The sequence below is a fragment of the Pinus tabuliformis genome, chromosome 5_2 (assembly GCF_031772625.1).
Source record: "Pinus tabuliformis cultivar Carrire ecotype Pingquan chromosome 5_2, CPIR1, whole genome shotgun sequence".
NCBI classification, from domain to species: Eukaryota; Viridiplantae; Streptophyta; class Pinopsida; order Pinales; family Pinaceae; genus Pinus; species Pinus tabuliformis.
The window spans coordinates 120,244,567-120,264,123 of NC_142306.1; positions in this window are offsets into that span (position 1 = coordinate 120,244,567).

The window sequence follows — 19,557 nt, forward strand, 5'->3', positions numbered from 1 at the left end:
CGATGAATACAGGTATTATTCTAGTTCTGGTTCTGATAGACATCATGATCGCTGTCGCTATCATCCTTACATGAGGAATGATAGGGGGTACTTTCCAGATAAATTCAAGAGAGAAAAACCACCTACTTTTGATGGAGATGTGAATAAGTCAGAAGATGCAAAGGCTTGGATACCTGGCATGAAAAAATTCTTTGAGTTGCATGAGTACACAGATAACATGAAGGCCCTAATAGCTATCTTTAGCTTGAAATGTAAAGCAGACATCTGGTCGGAAGATGTTAAGCGGGTTAGAGACATTAGGACAAATGACTTGAGTTGGTAGGAATTCAAGAGAATTTTTAGTAGGAAGTACTTGTTAGAAAGGTACTAAGATAGCAAGGCGAAAGAGTTCTATGAGTTAAATATGGGGTCAATGATAGATGAAGAGTATACGACCAAGTTTCTTGAGCTTTTGAGGTATGTACTATGTCTTACTGATGAGAAGGCTAAAGTTCAAATATTTGTCAGTGGTTTTCTATTAGTTTTTAGAGATTTGATTGAGTATGACGAGCCTCAGTCACTTGAGGAAGTCATTGGGAAACTAAAACATTGTTATGATAAATCAAAGTGTAAGAATGAATCTCAACATGAATGGAAAGGAAAATATAAAGGTAGAGGTAAATGGCAGTCTAAGAGAACAAGGCCTCAACATGCAAATGGGAAAGAAAATGTGGCACCGCAAAAGAGAATTAATGCAGCTAGATAGGGACATAGGCCACAACAACAACAACAACATAGAAGCGAGAGTACTGGTCGATTGGAGTGTTGGACATGTGGTGAGGAGCACCTTAGGAGAGATTGTCTGCAACATCAGGGTAGAAGGCTTAAGATATATAGTGCACATGAGGCATAGATTGTTGGGGACGTTGGTCAGAATATTCCACATATCTATGCAGAAATCGAAAAGGGGCAAGCAGAACACCAGACATCTATCATTGAGATGTGTTACAGATCCATTTGGGCACATCAGCCCCAACTTACGGATCAATACTATTAGGGCTCATCAACCCCTAGTGCAGTTGTTGCATGCCCTTTGCCTCACCTTCAAAGAAGTTCAATCACTGAAAACATCCAAAAACTACCTCTAAGAAGATCAACGTAGGTAGGCCCTCATTAGGGTGCGCTACAATCAAACCATACACTGACAGGGTGCTATGCAGCGCACTTGGTCCCTCTTTGGCCTACGCTGGGCAAATTTAAGCAAATTTCCATGAGGGTTTGAAGATTCCTTATCCATTAGAAGCCTCTAGAAGTTTCTCAATGCCACCTGCTCCTTTGAGTTTGCATTTGGATGAGAAAGGGAATTAGGAAACATCAATCCCCTATCCCTTCTTCCATGGAACTGATTTCTAAAATTAGAAAGGCATTCATTACCACCATTGATGGCATAACCTCCTTCACTCACCTATAAATAGATCACTCATCTAAGAGATCAAGGGGCTGGAAATGGTAGAGAGATGCTGTTGGTATGAGTTTTGAGCTAATTTCAAGTATTGTAATAGTGTTGAAGTGTCTTGCTTGTCATGAGGGAAGAGGATGGGATTGAATTGGAAGAGTGTCACTGGATCAAGCACATATGGGTTGTAATTCTTCCTCTTATCAATAAAGTCTTCAAAACTTTTTCCTTATGCTTGTGTTATATGTTGGTGCTTTCATATGTATATCATATTCTCGATTCCATGTTATTTATAAGCAATATATCATTATCATTTGCTTTGATGGGTTATTTTTTCTGTCTGTGTGCAGGTACTTCTCAAGCGATTTAAGTATGGGAAGGAGCTACGAAATCGGTCAAGGGAGATAAGGAACAAGCGGAAGCTACAAGTAGGTTCTCTGTTCTCTTATTTTATCTGTTGTTTATAGGAAAGGTAGAGATTACTTTGTCTGTTGTTTCTAGATCTACTACTAAATCTAGAGGGTTAGGCATTTGTCCAAGAACACTAAATATTCCTGAACCAAATTGGCGACTCCACTGCGGAAATCTTAACCCTTTTAGTAGCTTATCACCTCCTTAGACACCTTGACACACTTTACTTGTTGTAATTCAGCCTTTTGCATTGAATTTTGGTCAAAATTTGAGGTTATACGACTCTAGAGTGGCCTCACAGGAATCAATGCAGGCTAGCCTTAGATACAGTGCTATGCAGTGCAGTTAGGAGTTCTTTGACCTTTACTGATTAATAAAGGAATATTTAATCAGCGCAATTTTGCCCTCTTTGGCGTGTGTTTATCAGTGCAGATAGGCCCTCTTTCACCTGCACTGATCAATGTTGAAATCATTGAAATCAACGCAGGCTTTAGTGAGAGACAATGCTCTGCAGTGCAGTTAGCCCCTCTTTGACCTGTGTTGATCAACCTTAGGTTAAATTCCCACCTTTGGGTTGAGTTTTTGCCAAAATTATTCTGATTGCTTGCTTGCTTGTTTTGTCTCTAAAAATAGTTTTTCATCTCCTTAATCTAGCCCTACTTTGATTGGATTGATTAATGTTTCCTTAATGTTTTCTTTGTCATTATTAGTCTATAGTCAAAGTTAGAATATAGTTTATTGATCTTTGTCGAAAGAAAGTGTCGTAAAATCGTCTTTTCCTTCGAAAGTTGAATTGTCATAAAGTCTTCATTCATGAAAGATCGATTGATTGATGTGTGCATTTGATTTTTATTTCCATTTAAAGTGTCGAAAATGTTCATTTCTTTAAAATTGAAAGTTTCATACAGTATTCCTTTCCCTTTAAAAGAAACTGTCGCAAATCGTCATTTTTTATGAAAAGAGTTTTGAATCGTTTGTGCATTAGTTTTTCTTATTGCATCATTCACATTAAGAGAAACTGAAAAGAAATACATGCAATTTGCATTTTGTAGTTTGTGAATGCTTGAAAGGAATAGTGTAGGGAATTGCATTAGTTTGTGCTCTTTGTTGCTTGTTCAAAAAGTACTTGTATGCTCTATCCGTCATAGCTCGGATTTTCATAGCTGAAATTAAATGGAAAAAGTTCTTCTCATTCTAGTTGCATTCTTAGGAATTTCAAAAAACATCACGTGGTGAAACTTGAAAGGAAAATTCTAAAGAAGATCAATTTAAAATTTATTTGAATTAATCTAATAACTCATTGGAACTTAACAAAAAGCATCTAGAGGTCTAGGCTAGAGACGTGTTCCGGCGTCTTTAAACCTAGTGGATGTCGTTTTCACTAAGGTTGGGTGATTCCTCCTCTCTGATTCGATAAGTGCTAGTACGGACTTATGCTCCCTGTACTGTCAAGTATATGGTGGGAGACCCCAATAGGTTGAAATTCTTTATCCCTAGGAAGCCGAGTCTACCGCCTTATCGATCGCAACACACTGAACACAACATTCGGGAAGATTGACTGCCGTACGTAAAGTCCTTGGTCATTTCTCTTTCATTTATCACCAAGGTGTATATTGCAGTTTTGCGATTTGTCTGGTAAACCCTCTTGTCTAGAATCTCCAAAGTAGTCACTTTCATTCCTTTCGACTCTTTAAAAGTAAAAGGATCATCTGAGCACCTATCCTTTCAAGCTCATTAAACATCGAAGGTGACTAGAGTCATCTTTTGCTTTTTCTCGACTCTTTAAAAATGAGAAATCGAAGTTGTGTTCTAGTGTCATAAAAAAATTAATTGACCACGGATAACATCCTCCATGATCACTCCTTAGTTGATCTTAGGATGAAACATATGGCGACAAATCCGGAGTCCACCGATCAAGGAATTCCTTTTGATGGGAATCCTAGTCCTTTTCCTCCTTTTGGAAATATTGGTGCTCCATATATGGCTACATTGTCCTTTCTGATATTTACCATTGGCTTTCCAATATGGTTGTTTTCAACCTCCTTGGTTCAAAATGTCGTGATTTCTCCGTAATCGAGTACTCCTCCAACTAGACAAAATCAACCTCCCTTTGATCCTAAAGTTGACCCTTTGCCTTCTTCCTCCGGTGTTTCTTCCTCCCCTTCTTCCTCTTCGCCTGGTGAAAGTATTGGTACTAGTAACCAGGTGTCTATGAAGAAGAAGAAAGGGAAGAAGAAGAAGAAGAAGCAAATTCAGCAGAGGGGAAGCCAAGAAACCATTTATTTGAATGTAACATCTGATGAGAAACCATCCGTCAAGCCTCACAAAGTTTGATATCCATGCAAACTTTGTACGGGAGACCATCTTCTTTGAAATTGTCCTGATATTCCTTAGATATTAGAAGAATGGTCCTCCCGTTCACATCATCGTGTGTCACCAACTTCTGGAGATCATGTTGGTGACACACCATCAACTAGTGGTAGTAAAGGTCATGGAAAGAAGGAAAAAGTTAAGTTTCCATGTAGGTTATGTGTAGGGAATCACTCCATTCACCTTTGTCCCTTTCTGGATGAAGCCAAAAGAGTGTTGGATAACCATTCTACTTCACTGCAATGACTTCCATCTGGTTACAGGAAACGATCCCTAAATCCTTCACTAGTAGATGAATTGACTGACCAAAATCAACTGTCGGTCAAAACCACTCTCTCTGAAAGTGAATCCTATGAGTCTATACCCAACCCAAATCAATAGGTCAAGGTGACAGTTGACCCGATTTCACCTTCAGTAAATCGTACCTTTCCCGAAGAGAGTGAATATGATACCACTCAGGTTCTTTTTGTTTCTTCAGATTCAAATGATCTTGGGGGAAAGCTGCTTGTTCCATCAAGATGGGAGGAAAATCCTCCCGCTCTCGTAACTCAAGAGGTTAATTCTTCTGTTTTTATGGTACCTCCTCCAAGTAGTCTAGTCACTTCCTTTGATTGGAATCGACTGGCAGGATTTTGTCTTCCTTCTTATGTGCCTTTCCAGATCATAGTACAGGTTTGTAATATGATTGTATCAGGCACTATTATAGATGAAGGTGCATCCGTGAGCATCCTTTCCTCAATTGCTTAGCAAGCGCTTGGTTCGCCACCGCTTATGCCTATTACCCAGAATCTGTTGGGTTTTAATAGAAGAACCAGTCGACCATTAGGGATCCTCCCTCAGTTACCTATTACTTTGGGAGGAAAAATCATTTATCTAAATGTGATGGTAGTCCTAGGCCCTTTAGATTATAATTTACTTCTTGGGCGCGACTATGTTTATGGCATGGGAGTTCTTGTTTCTACACTCTTTCGAGTGATGTGTTTCCCGCATGAAGGAAAAATTGTCACCGTTGACCAGCTTTCATTTCCAGGTCCAAATATGGCTCCTAGTCAACCATCTTCCTAAATGGTCCTTTTGTACCAATGGTATCATCCCTGCCATGGGTTAATTATGTGGCAACCTATTCCATACCTACATCAACTGATGATCAATTCAGTGATGGTGTACATCATGTACTGGGGGCATTGGAACCAGATCTCTCCTTCATGACCTCGTATGGATCATGAAACCAAGGAACATGATGATAGTTCCTGGTCTTGTGTCGACCTCGTTAGAAAATGAAACAAGGAATACGAGGATAGTTCCTTGTCTTATGTCAACCTCGTTAAAAAATGAAACAAGGGTCTACGAGGATAGTTCCTTGTCTTGTGTCAACCTCGTTAAAAAATGAAACAAATGCTACGAGGACAGTTCCTGGTCTTGTGTCAACCTCGTTAAAAAATGAAACAAGGATTATGAGGATAGTTCTTTTACTGTGTCAACCTCATTAGAAAATGAAACAAGCCCATTAGGATAGTTCCTTGTCTTGTGTCAACCTTGTTAAAAAATGAAACCAAGGATCTGAGGATAGTTCTTTTACTGTGTCAACCTCATTAAAAAATGAAAACAGGTCCATGAGTAGAGTTCCTTGTCTTGTGTCAAGCTCATTAAAAAATGAAACAAGGACCCCTTAGTAGAGTTCCTTGTCTTGTGTCAAGCTCATTAAAAAATGAAACAAGGTCCCAAGTTCCAAGTCAAATCTTTGATTGGATCTCATAAAATCCCAATGGAGTCTTTCACTTGATCTCGTAAAAGAACCTTCATTCCATCCACCTAATAGCCACGAGTAGTCTACTTAGGTGAATATAATGAAGTTTGGGGGGCATGCACCTAATGGTAAAGTTAAGTTTCCCTATAAGTTATGTGAAGGGACTCACCCCATTCACCTCTATCCCTATTTGGATAAAGCCCAAAAGGTGTTCAATAACCACCCTACTTCACGGCAACGAATTCCATCTGGTTACAGGAGACTCTCCCTTTCATCATGCTAGGGGCATGTAAACCAATCCCAAGCATAGTTCTTAGTTTTAAGCTTGTGTAAAAATGAAACTGAATCCAAGCATAGTTCTTAGTTTTAAGCTTATGTAAACATGAAACTGAACCCAAGCATAGTTCCCCATGGTTCAAGCTTGTGTAGAAATTAACCCATTTCCATTTTAACCCTTGTGATTGCCATTCTATCAGCCTTCTAAAGTCAGATGAGCCTTGGTTGTTTTCATCCCATCACCACCATCTCTTTGGCCAATCATATGCTTTCATTTGGGTGTTTTACCTTTTTGAGGAACATTTGCAAGGAGTGGTCTTATTAGCCATCCTCTTCACATAAATCAACATGTTTTGAGAAGTTCCAACATCACCGAAACCAGTTGCTATCCTAGACACCACTCATTCCTCAAATTGGAGTCCTCTTTAATCTCTTTTCAGACACCTTAAACGTGAAAAGATTGTCAAGCACTTGCCCTTTCCATCTCGGTAAAGGATTGGAAATGATATCTCTCTTGTATTATTTTATTCTCTTTCGAACTTGAGAGATTATTTTATGAAAAAGAACTTATGGAGTTTCCTTTTCGTCCCTTTTCAAACTCTCTAAACATGAAAAGGACTGAGTTTTCTTTGTCGTTAAACTCGTTAAAAACATCAAATAGCGACAAGCTTGTCCATCTAGACAAGGCTGAGTTTCACCTTCACTAGACTCGTTAAAACATCAAATAGTGATGGATTCGCCTGAAGGGTGAAATTATACAACAAGCATATGTTATCCTCCTCAAGCTTGATAAAAAATAAAGAGGTACTAGTCAGCAATGACTGGGGAAAAAGGGAAAAAGTTGAGAAAACTTTATGGTAGCAAGTTTCTCTTGAACATGACACTTTCACTTCATCTCCATGACTATTTGGGTTGGGTTATCTGCTTGATGGTTATCACACCATTGGTCTATCATACCATCCATTACTTGGTTTTGGGTCAATGCTGCCAATTCATTCAGTGTCGTCGATATGTTCAAGAGAAGTCATTCAGTTCAAACTTCATCATTTGCAATACTGTAAACCTTCATTTTCATGACCTCCATTCCTGAACCTTGTGTCCTCGGTCGATTTTTCATCTCCAAAATCATTTACCTCATTTCATTTCGTAGATGTGGGATACATCAAGGCCCTCCTGTGACGAGTCGCTTCTTGTCGACATTAGCACATCATCCAAGAAGTTGACTCAGAAACACCCCTTCAGTACCTTGAAGCTTGCATACATCAATGGCAGGTTTCTCGCTTCTAGCCATAGGTTGACATAAATGGCCTTCGACCGAAAGACTTTGTATGGTGTTCAACATCAAATCATTTATTCACACAATGTGAAATGTATTGGAGTACCTTGAGGGTCATCATCATTATCGGTGATTCCTCTCATATCTGTTAACAGCTTACATCATTGGCTAGTAATCAGACGATGTCTTTCCATGTTCGACTTCAGAACATCTATTCACATGGTTAGATATGTACTTGAGTGAAAGATTGGACGAGATTGAAGACCCTGGATCTAGTTTCATCCATCCAGGCTGCGATATTTTCAGGAGTACTAAATCAAATGTATAATGGCCTTACATTCATGGTCAACCATTCATGGGTCTATATATGTAGACAACCATATTTGTACATGTAATGAAAGTTTATAAGTTGAGAATGGGTATGCCACCCTCAGCTAGTTCATGAGAAAAATCAAATTATCATGATATATGTATTGTAATTGATGCAGGTCACCTTCTGTTCGAAACCTCCTCTCCTCATGATAATGCATTTCACCTGACATAGATATTTACAACTTCATGCTTTAGGGGGCAACTGTTACAGATCCATTTGGGCACATCAACCCCAACTTGCGAATCAATACGATTAGGGCTCATCAACCCCTAGTGCAGTTGTTACATGCCCTAAAGAAGTTAGTCATCAGAATGCCTCACTTCCAAAGTAGTTCCATCACTGAAAACATCCAAAAACTACCTCTAAGAAGATCAACACAGGTAGGCCCTCATTATGGTGCACTGCAATGCAAACCATACACTGACAAGGTGCTATGCAACACACTTGGTCCCTCTTTGGCTCGCGCTGGGCGAATATGAGCAAATTTCCGCGAGGGTTTGAAGATTCCTTATCCATTGGAAGCCTCTAGAAGTTTTTCAATGCCACCTGCTCCTTTGAGTTTGCATTTGGATGAGAAAGGGAATTAGGAAACATCAATCCCCTATCCCTTCTTCCATGGAACTGATTGCTAAAATTAGAAAGGCATTCATTACCACCATTGATGGCATAACCTCCTTCACTCACCTACAAATAGATCACTCATCTAAGAGATCAAGGGGCTGGAAATGGTAGAGAGATGTTGTTGGTATGAGTTTTGAGCTAATTTCAAGTATTGTAATAGTGTTGAAGTGTCTTTCTTGTCATGAGGTGAAGAGGATGGGATTGAATTGGAAGAGTGTCACTGGATCGAGCACATATGGGTTGTAATTCTTCCTCTTATCAATAAAGTCTTCGAAACTTTTTCCTTATGCTTGTGTTATATGTTGACACTTTCATATGTATATCATGTTCTCGATTCCATGTTATTTATAAGCAATATATCATTATCATTTGCTTTGATGAGTTCTTGTTTCTGTCTGTGTGCAGGTACTTCTGAAGCGATTTAAGTATGGGAAGGAGCTACGGAATCGATCAAGGGAGATAAGGAACAAGCGGAAGCTACAAGTAGGTTCTCTGTTCTCTTATTTTATCTGTTTTTTATAGGAAAGGTAGAGATTACTTTGTCTGTTATTTCTAGATCTGCTACTAAATCTAGAGGGTTGGGCGTTTGTCCAAGAACACTAAATATTCCCAAAACAAATTGGTGACTCCGCTGGGGAAATCTTAACCCTTTTAGTAGCTTATCACCTCCTTAGACACCTTGATATACTTTACGTGTTGTAATTCAGCCTTTTTCATTGAGTTTTGGTCAAAATTTGAGGTTAGATGACTCTAGACTAACCTCACAGGAATTAGCGCAGGCTAGCCTTAGAGACAGTGCTATGCAACGTAGTTAGGCCTCCTTTGATCTGCGCTGATTAACAAAGGAATATTTTAATTAGCGTAGTTTTTCCCTCTTTGGCCTGCATTGATCAGTGCAGATAGGCCCTCTTTGACCTGCGCTGATCAATCTTGAAATCAGTGCAAGATTTAGTAAGAGACAGTGCTATGCAGTGTAGTTAGCCCCTCTTGACCTGTGTTGATCAACCTTAGGTTAAATTCCCACCTTTGGGTTGAGTTTTTGCCAAAATTCTTCTGATTGCTTGCTTGTTGAATGTCAATGAGGTTTTGTCTCTGAAAATAGTTTTTCATCTCCTTAATCCAGCCCTACTTTGATTGGATTGATTAATGTTTCTTTGATGTTTTCTTTGTCATTATTAATCTATAGTCAAAGTTAGAATATAGTTGATTGATCTTTGTCGAAAGAAAGTGTCGTAAAATCGTCTTTTCCTTCGAAAGTTGAATTGTCGTAAAGTCTTCATTCATGAAAGATTGATTGATTGATTTGTGCATTTGATTTGTATTTTCATTTAAAGTGTTGAAAATCTTCATTTCTTTAAAATTGAATGTGTTGTACAATCTTCCTTTCCCTTTAAAAGAAATTGTCGCAAATCGTCATTTTTTATGAAAAGAGTTCTGAATCGTTTGTGCATTAGTTTTTCTTATTACGTCATCACATTAAGAGAAACTGAAGAAAAAAAATACATGCAATTTTCATTTTGTAGTTTGTGAATGCTTGAAATGAATAGTGTAGGGAATTGCATTAGTTTGTGCTCTTTTTTGCTTGTTCAAAAAGTACTTGTATGCTTTATCCCTCATAGTTAGGATTTTCATTGCTGAAATTAAATGGAAAAAGTTCTTCTCATTCTAGTTCCATTCTTAGGAATTTCAAAAAACATCACATGGTGAACCTTGAAAGGCAAATTCTAAAGAAGATCAGTTTAAAATTTATCTGAATTAATCTAATAATGCATTGGAACTTAACGAAAAACATCTAGAGTTCTAGGCTAGAGACGTGTTCCGCGTCTTTAAACCTAGTGGCTGTCATTTTCACTGAGGTTGGGTGATTCCTCCTCTCTGATTCGATAAGTGCTAGTACAGACTTGTGCTCCCTATACCATCAAGTATATGGTGGGAGACCCCAATAGGTTGAAATCCTTTATCCCTAGGAAGTCGAGTCTGCCGCCTTACCAATCACAATGCACCAAACACAGCATTCGGGAAGATTGGCTGCCATATGTAAAGTCCTTGGTCATTTCTCTTTCATTTATCACCAAGGTGTATATTACAATTTTGCGATTTGTTTGGTAAACCCTCTTGTCTAGAATATCCAAAGCAGTCACTTTCATCCCTTTTCGACTCTTTAACAGTAAAAGGATCATCTGAGGACTTGTCCTTTTAGGCTCATTAAACATCGAAGGCAACTAGAGTCATCTTTTGCTTTTTCTCGACTCTTTAAAAATGAAAAAGTGAAGTTGTGTTCCAGTGTCATAAAAAAATTAATTGACCACGGATAACATCCTCCACACTCACTCCTTAGTTGATCTTAGGTTGAAACATATGGCAACAAATCCGGAGTCCACTGATCAAGGAATTCCTTTTGATGGGAATCCTAGTCCTTTTCCTCCTTTTGGAAATATTGGTGCTCCATATATGGCTACATTGTCCTTTTCGAGATTTAGCATTGACTTGCTAGTATGGTTGTTTTCAACCTCCTTGGTTCAAAATGTCATGATTTCTCTGCAATCGAGTACTCCTCCAACTAGACAAAATCAACCTCCAGTTGATCCTAAAGTTGACCCTTTGCCTTCTACCTCCATTGTTTCTTCCTCCCCTTCTTCCTCTTCGCCTGGTGAAAGTATTGGTACTAGTAACTAGGTGGCTAAGAAGAAGAAGAAGAAGTAAATTTAGCAGAGGGAAAACCAAGCAACCATTGCTTTGAATGCAACATCTGATGAGAAACTATTCGTCAAGCCTCACAAAGTTCGATATCCATGCAAACTTTGTACAGGATACCATCTTCTTCAAAATTGTCCTGATATTCCTTAGATCTTAGAAGAATGGTCCTCCCATTCACATCATCCTGTGTCATCAACTTCTAGATATCGTGTTGGTGACACACCATCAACTAGTGGCAGTAAAGGTCATGGAAAGAAGGGAAAATTTAAGTTTCCATGTAGTTTATGTGTAGGGAATCACCCCATTCACCTTTGTCCCTATCTGGATGAAGCCAAAAGAGTGTTGGATAACCATCCTGCTCCACCGCAGCAACTTCCATCTGGTTACAGGAAACTATCCCTAAATCCTTCACTAGTAGATGAATTGACTGACCAAAATAAACTGTCAGTCGAAACCACTCTCTGTGAAAGTGAATCCTATGAGTCTATACCCGACCCAAATCAACAGGTCGAGGTGACAGTTGACCTGATTTCAGCTTCAGTAAATCATCTCTTTCCCAAAGAGAGTGAATATGATACCACTCAGGTTCTTTTTGTTTCTTCAGATTCAAATGAGCTTGGGGGCAATCTGCCTGTTCCATCAAGACAGGAGGAGAATCCTCCCGCTCTCATAACTCAAGGGGTTAATTCTTCCATTTTTATGGTACCTCCTCCAAGTAGTCTAGTCACTTCCTTTGATTGGAATCAACTAGAAGGATTCTGTCTTCCTTCTTATGTGCCTTTCCAGATCATATTACTGGTTTGTAATATGATTGTATCGAGCACTATTATAGATGAAGGTGCATATGTGAGCATCCTTTCCTCAACTCCTTGGCAAGCCCTCTGTTTGCCACTACTTGTGCCTGTTATCCAGAATTTATTGGGTTTTAATAGAAGAACTAGTCAACCATTAGGGATCCTCCCTCGGGTACCTATTACTTTGGGACGAAAAATCGTTTATCTAAACGTCATGGTAGTCCCAGGCCCTTTAGATTATAATTTACTTCTCGGCCGTGACTATGTTTATGGCATTGGAGCTCTTGTTTCCACACTCTTTCGAGTGATGTGTTTCCTGCATGAAGGCAGAATTGTCACCAATGACCAGCTTCCATTTCCTGGTCCAAATATGGCTCCTAGTCAACCATCTTCCCTAAATGGTCCTTTTGTACCAATGGTATCATCCCCGTGTTGGGTTAATTATGTGGAAACCTATTCCATACCTATATCAACTAACGATCAATTCAATGATGTTGTACATCATGTACTGGGGGCATTGGAACCAGATCTCTCCTTCATGACCTCGTATGGTTCGTGAAACCAAGGAACACGAGGATAGTTCCTGGTCTTGTGTCGACCTCGTTAAAAAATGAAACAAGGAATACGAGGATAGTTCCTTATCTTGTGTCAACCTTGTTAAAAAATGAAACAAGAGTCTGCGAGGATAGTTCCTTATCTTGTGTCAACCTCATTAAAAAATGAAACAAATGCTACAAGGACAGTTCTTGGTCTTGTGTCAACCTCGTTAAAAAATGAAACAAGGATTACGAGGATAGTTCTTTTACTGTGTCAACCTCGTTAAAAAATGAAACAGGCCCATGAGGATAGTTCCATGTCTTGTGTCAACCTTGTTAAAAAATGAAACTAAGGATTTGAGGATAGTTCTTTTACTGTGTCAACCTCATTAAAAAATCAAAACAGGTCCATGAGTAGAGTTCTTTGTCTTGTGTCAAGCTCTATCTGCTGAGGTGTCACTGCCTGTGTTTTCCTCCTCCTCATAGCCTCGGTCTTCTCTGTCCATGTTTGCAAGGCTTGAGGTTGTATGAAGGGAATGAGTGAGAGTGATTTAGGAGTGAGGGGATGGGAGATGACCTTATGGGCTAGAAAATGAATGAGAGAGTAGGAATCATAAAAAATGAGAGGGAGGGCTTGTTTTTCTTGAGAAATTGCCCTTTGGGAAGAGGGATAAAGGGATAGGGATGTTATGGAATACGGATAAAGGGATAAAGGGATAGGGAAAGAATTTAGAGTTGCAGTGATAGGTGGTAGGAGGAACAATGGGGCTTTAGGGTTTTAGGCATAACTAGGGGACAATTTAGGGTTTCACACTTGCCATGGGGAATGATGTTTAAAAGTTTGAAATACAAACCCACAATGTAGAATAGGAGGAAGACTTACTTGTATGAAGGGAAGAGAGGGAAAATTTTGAATTTTTTTGAATTTTGAGGCCTTTCTGGCCCTTTTTCTCAACACGCAGCGCCACCGTACAGACGCACAACACCACCTCTAAAAGCGCAATGTAGTGTAGATTTACACTGGGAAATTTTCCAGACACGCAGCACCACTTCTCCACTGCTCCAAACGTGCAGCGCCACTCTCCAGAAGTGCAGCGCCACTTCTCCTTTGCCCAAAACTCACTCAACCTTTCCTCTTCTCCTATATTTTTGACTCGTTGGTTGCCAAATGAGAATGATGAACTTGAAAATGAAATGTGAGGCCTTATATATGAGTAAATTTTGATTTTTCACTTGAAAAACCCACTTTCTAATGTCTCTTGACCTTCTCCAAAACTCAGTTTTTAATTCCTCTTCTTCTTTGTTTCTTTTCAGGTGGATAATGCTCAACTTGAACCGATTTTTGGAGTGTTTCTTTGTTTTGTAGCAAGGAGAGATGCTTTGGTGCAGCCGGGATCATGTATTACATAAAGTGACTTAAAATTACATAAGAAATACAAATTAACTCAAAATACTTTGTTTTCACCTCAAAAACGTGTTTTTGAGGTGAAAATTGCATTATGTTACAAGATATTTATATAGTGACTATGACCTACAAGCCATCATGCTCGACTTATTTATCATTCTCATACCTTTGCTTCCCTTTATTTACACTTCTAAATCATGCTCTTGACCTTGATGATGAAACCCTAAGACCTAATGGAAACATTCCATGGCCTAATGAAATAATGATTGCAAATTGACCATGAAACATAACTAAAAACAACCTGAACAAGGGTCAGCAAGTATACTCTATGAGGGAAAATTCTGAAGAGAAGACAACCATCAGTGGATTAGTTTGACATGACCTAATGAAATGACATAAAAATTTCAGTATGGGACCCCTAAAATGAAAATGCAAAGAGAAAATTTTGATCCCTGGCGGAAGTATGTAGATACTGACACTAACAACGCACACCAGTCTTGTTTGTGAGGAAGAAAGATGGTACCCTCAAATTATGCATTGATTACAAGAAGTTGAACAAAGTGATTATCAAGAATAGATACCCTTTGCCAAGGATTGATGACTTGTTCTATCTTTTGAAGGGAGCAACAATGTTCTCGAAGAATGACTTGAGATACGGATACCATCATGTATGGATCAAAGAGGAGGACATATGTAACATTGCATTCAGGACCAGGTATGGGTATTAGGAGTTTTTTGTGGTTCCATTTGGCTTAAATAATGCTCGAGCTACACTCATGTGATTGATGAATAGTATGTTGTGTCTGTATTTGGATAAGTTTGTTATTGTGTTCATTGTTGATATACTCGTATATTCAAAAAATGAGGAAGAGCATGCTGAGAACTTAGAAGCAGTATTAAGGTTGTTGAGAGAGGATCAGTTGTATGCTAAAAAGCTCAACAAATGTAGCTTCTTTCATACTGAGGTACACTACTTGGGACATTTTGTCTCCAAGGAGGGAATTCAAGTAGATCCAGAGAAGATAAGGGTAATCACGGAGTGGATAGCTCCTAAGAGTGTGGATGAGATGAAATCTTTCATGGGTCTGGAAGGCTATTATAGGAGGCTCATCAGGAACTTCTCACAGATTTCTTATCCCATTACATCATTGCAGAGGAAAGGTAAGAAGTTCGAATGGAATGAAGAGTGTGAGGCTAGATTTGAGCATCTCAAGCAGTTGTTGACACATGCACTAGTGCTACAGATTGCAGATTCAGATAAAGAGTTTGTATTATGTATAGATTCTTGCAAGAGAGGACTTGGTGGAGTCCAGGCAGGCTAGATGGTTGGCCATGATTAGTGAGTTTGACTTCGAGATCAGGTACATCAAGGGTAAAGAGAACATGGTGGAAGATGCTCTAAACAAATGGGTACAGGTACATCACTTGGCAGTTATGAGCTCCTATGGGACGAACTTATAGGATAGGATCTTGCAGGCAGGACAACAGGATGTTAAGTATATGGAAATTGTGCAAAGGTTGCAACAAGGTGATAGTACAGGTGTAGGTATAGGTCATGGTACAGGTACATGTAGTAGTATAGGTACAGGTGGTAGTATAGGTATAGGAACATATACATATATAGGTGGAGGAATAGGTGCACAGGGCATGGACTATTTTCTTACACCAGAGGGATTGGTCAAGATAACATTGAACTCAAGAAGGTGACCTTGAGGGAATTTCATACGAAACCTTTCGGGCCACCCACGTTATCAGAAGACACTCACAGTGGTGTAGAGATATTACTATTGGCCAAACCTGAAGAGGAATGTAGCAGAGTTTTTGGCAAGATGTTTTGACTGTCAGCGAGTGAAAGCAAAGTGAAAACATCCAGGTGGACTACTACAACTAATCGACATTCCCTAGTGGAAATGGGAGGTAATTTCCATGGATTTCATCATAGGGTTTCCAAAGATAGTGAAGCAACATGATTCCATCATGGTCATTGTGGACAGGTTAACAAAGGTTTCACACTTTGTTCTGGTAAAGTCTACATTCTTAGCTAGTGATGTGGCACATGTATTCATCCAAGGTGTGGTTAGACTACATCGTGTTCCAAAGAATATTGTGTCAGAAAGGGATGCAAAGTTCACTTCCAAGTTTTGGAAGAGGTTATTTGCATGTTTGGGTACCAAGTTGGCCTTCATCACAAATTACCATCCATGGACAGATGGACAAATAGAGAGGGTCAACAGGATATTAGAGGACATGTTGAGGATGGATGTAATGCATTAGCAGAGCAAGTGGGAAGAGTATCTCCATTTGGTCGAGTTTGCATAAAACAACGCCTATCAGGAGTCACTAAGGATAAGTCCTTTTGAGGCATTATATGGGCTGAGTTGTAACATTGCCATTAGTTGCAGTGATTTGGTTAGTAGAGTATTGATTAGACTAGATATGTTGGTAGACATGGAACATGATATGTAGGTGATAAAGAATAATCTCAAGGTAGCATAGGATAGGTAGAAGAGTTATGCAAATAGGAACATATTTTTCAAGGAGTTATAGGTTGGGGAATAGGTGTACTTGCGCATCAAACCAAAGAAGAGCTCCTTGCAAATTGGATCATGTGCCAAGGTGGAACCACAGTTTTGTGGACCCTTCAGTATTATTGAGAGGATTGGGCCAATAGCCTCTTGACTTGCACTGCCTCCGAAAGTGAAAGTCCATGATGTTTTCCATGTATATTCTCTTAAGAAGTATGTGAAGGATGTTAATCATGTGATTGACTAATCTATATTGCAGGAGGAACCAGATGGATAATTCCAATCGGAGCCTCAATGTATATTGCAGAAAAAGGTGCTCATGCTCTGAAACCGAGTGATAGAGCAAGTTAAAGTGCAATGGAAGCACTTTGGGCCCGATGAAGCTACATGGGAGATGATGGATCAGATGCGGGCCATGTATCCTTCCTTGTTTGTCAGCTGAGGCAAAGCAACCTTGATATGGTGGTTTGGTGATTGCTTATGGTGGCTTGGTAGTTTCTTATGGTGGTTTGGTAGTTGCTTTATGGTGTTTTAGTATTTTCTTATGATGGCTTGGTATATGCTTCATGATGGTTTAGTATTTTCTTTATGTTGGTTTAATATATGCTTTATGGTGATCGATATATGCTTTATGATGGTTGATATATGCTATATGATGTTTTGATATATGCTTTAAGATGTTTTGAAATATGCTATATGATGTTAGAATATGTTTGATATGTGTTTGTCATATGATTTGGCATATTTTTGGTATATATAGTTTTGATGATGTTGTTATATGTACACCCATGTATGGATGTAAATACGTAATGAACTGTGTTATAAAGCTCCATTATGTGGTATGGGTGTAATGTTATTATGATATGATGTGGTTATGTTCTCATGATGTTATGATGTCATATGGATTGGCATTCAGCAGGATGATCATTGTAAATACCATAATGAGTTGTGTTATAAAGCTCCACTATGCGGTATGTTTCCATGTTGGCATGATGTTCTTCTCTTGAGAAGATATTTCATTGTAAATACTACATCGAACTGTGTTATAAAGATCCATAAGTAGAAAGTCTTAATTCAGCAAGTTGCTGAGGTATATGTGTGATTGAACATCGAGGATGGTGTCCCCCAAGGGGGAGGGTTCAGTAACATCCCTGGTGAAAATTCCATGTAGTAAATGTTAAAAAAACCATGGATGATTGGGACACTTATTCCATGCTGAATGTTGGGCAAGACATCCTACAGGGTGTTCATTTGGTTGTTTATGGCTAAGGAAATTGGCAAAGATAATGGCTAAGGCTTTGGAAAGGAAAAATGGCATTTTGGCACAATTATTTATGAAAATAATGGAAATTAGGAGAAAAAGGAGGTGAAAGGTCATAGATTGCATGTGAGGAAGAAAATGAAAGAAAATAATGGAAAATGAAGAAAATATAGGCCTCATTCATAAAAAAGGCTTCTAAGGATCAGTTGGTAACCTTTTGTCAGTTTAGCTTTGGAGTTCTTTCATTATTCTCTCTCTCTCTCTCATACTCTTGGACACTTAGATTTTTCTTGGAGCACTTTGGCATTGGATCAAGAAAGGAAAAGAAGGCAAGAGGAAGCAAAGATCAAGCAGGGAAAGGCAGGATCAAGCAGCAACAATAGGCTTCATTGCAGGTATCAACTTGCATGTGTATTTTCCTTGCTAGATTTGGCATGCATAGTATTGCATGTGTTTATTTTCCACCATGGCATGGATTTTTGCAGGTGTGACAGTGTTTTCATCCTAGCCTTGCCATTTCCTGATATCTTTGATTAGATGGGTTCTCTCATGCGATTTATGTGGGATGGAAGGATTGGATTCAAAGCTGAGTGGGGTGGATCTCAAAATTGAAAAACACATGGTGGTAGTGGTCCTTGAACCAGACAAAGGATGAACACAACTACTAGCCTAGTAACCCCTGAACCAGACTGTGGATTGTGGCAAAGCCTAATTGTGTGCCTCGGTGGGCTTAGGAATCCTTGTTGGTGAATGACAGGATACATGATAAAGCCAAGATGTGGATTTTCTCTCCGTTGGTCCTACTGATTCTAGGATGGAATGCATGGTAAAGATTGGAGAGTATGTCTCAATGTAGGGCATAGTGATCCCTAGATTAGATTGTAGATACATGGTAAAGCCTGAGAGACTAGGAGGGACTCAAATTCCTCATGGTGTAGGTGGATAACTCCACTGGAATCCACATTAATTGTTGTTTCTGATGTGTTCGATGAGTCGCACATTCTTGCTTGGAATATGACACAGGGGTGATTGTCTAAAGAGAGACTTGGCTTAGCCAATCTATGGTCGGGTGGAAAGTGATAATCCCATCCCTGGTCGGTTCATTGCATTGATTAATGAGAAATTCATTCCATTGATTTTCATATGTAAATTTATTGGTGTATATATGGATTTTTATGGTTGATATGTTTATTGTAATTCTCTTTTTATTATGCTGGTTATGTGTTCATTTTATGTCAGCAGCTATTTTTGGCTCGCAGCGTGTTCTTACTTGTATTTGAATGGATATTATATCTATAACCTAATAAGTGATAAGGAAACAAATGACATGAGGAAACAATGGTTCATGGTGATTCTCATACAAGTAAGAGATCCCTACACTTAACTCTGTTATTTACACCTATAGGTTACATGCCAATGATATGTTTGATGAAATGCATGTCATGGCTAGTACGAGCCTGGTTAAAGCCTTGATCAACTATTTACTTTTGCATCATTATTTCCATGTACTTTAATTAATTCTGAGCTTTCGTTCCATTTTGGGCAGTGGCTTGGGCTCTGGACTGGAAAAAGTGGCTCACATCCTGGAGTTGTTAGCACAAAACTAGCAAGTTTCGTCCACAGCCATTAGCATGCAGGCCTATGAGAGTGACTTTAGGTCTTTGGTCACTCGCTTGCCTACAGAATGAGAGAAATTGAGCCTTAAATTGTCCAGAACAACAATGGGACTGAGGGACAGGTTGTCTAAGTGGATAACTTGTCTCCTAAGGGTTCTATTAATGATGTTGGATGGTTGTGTCCATCGATTCCAATTCCTTAAGGGTACCTAGG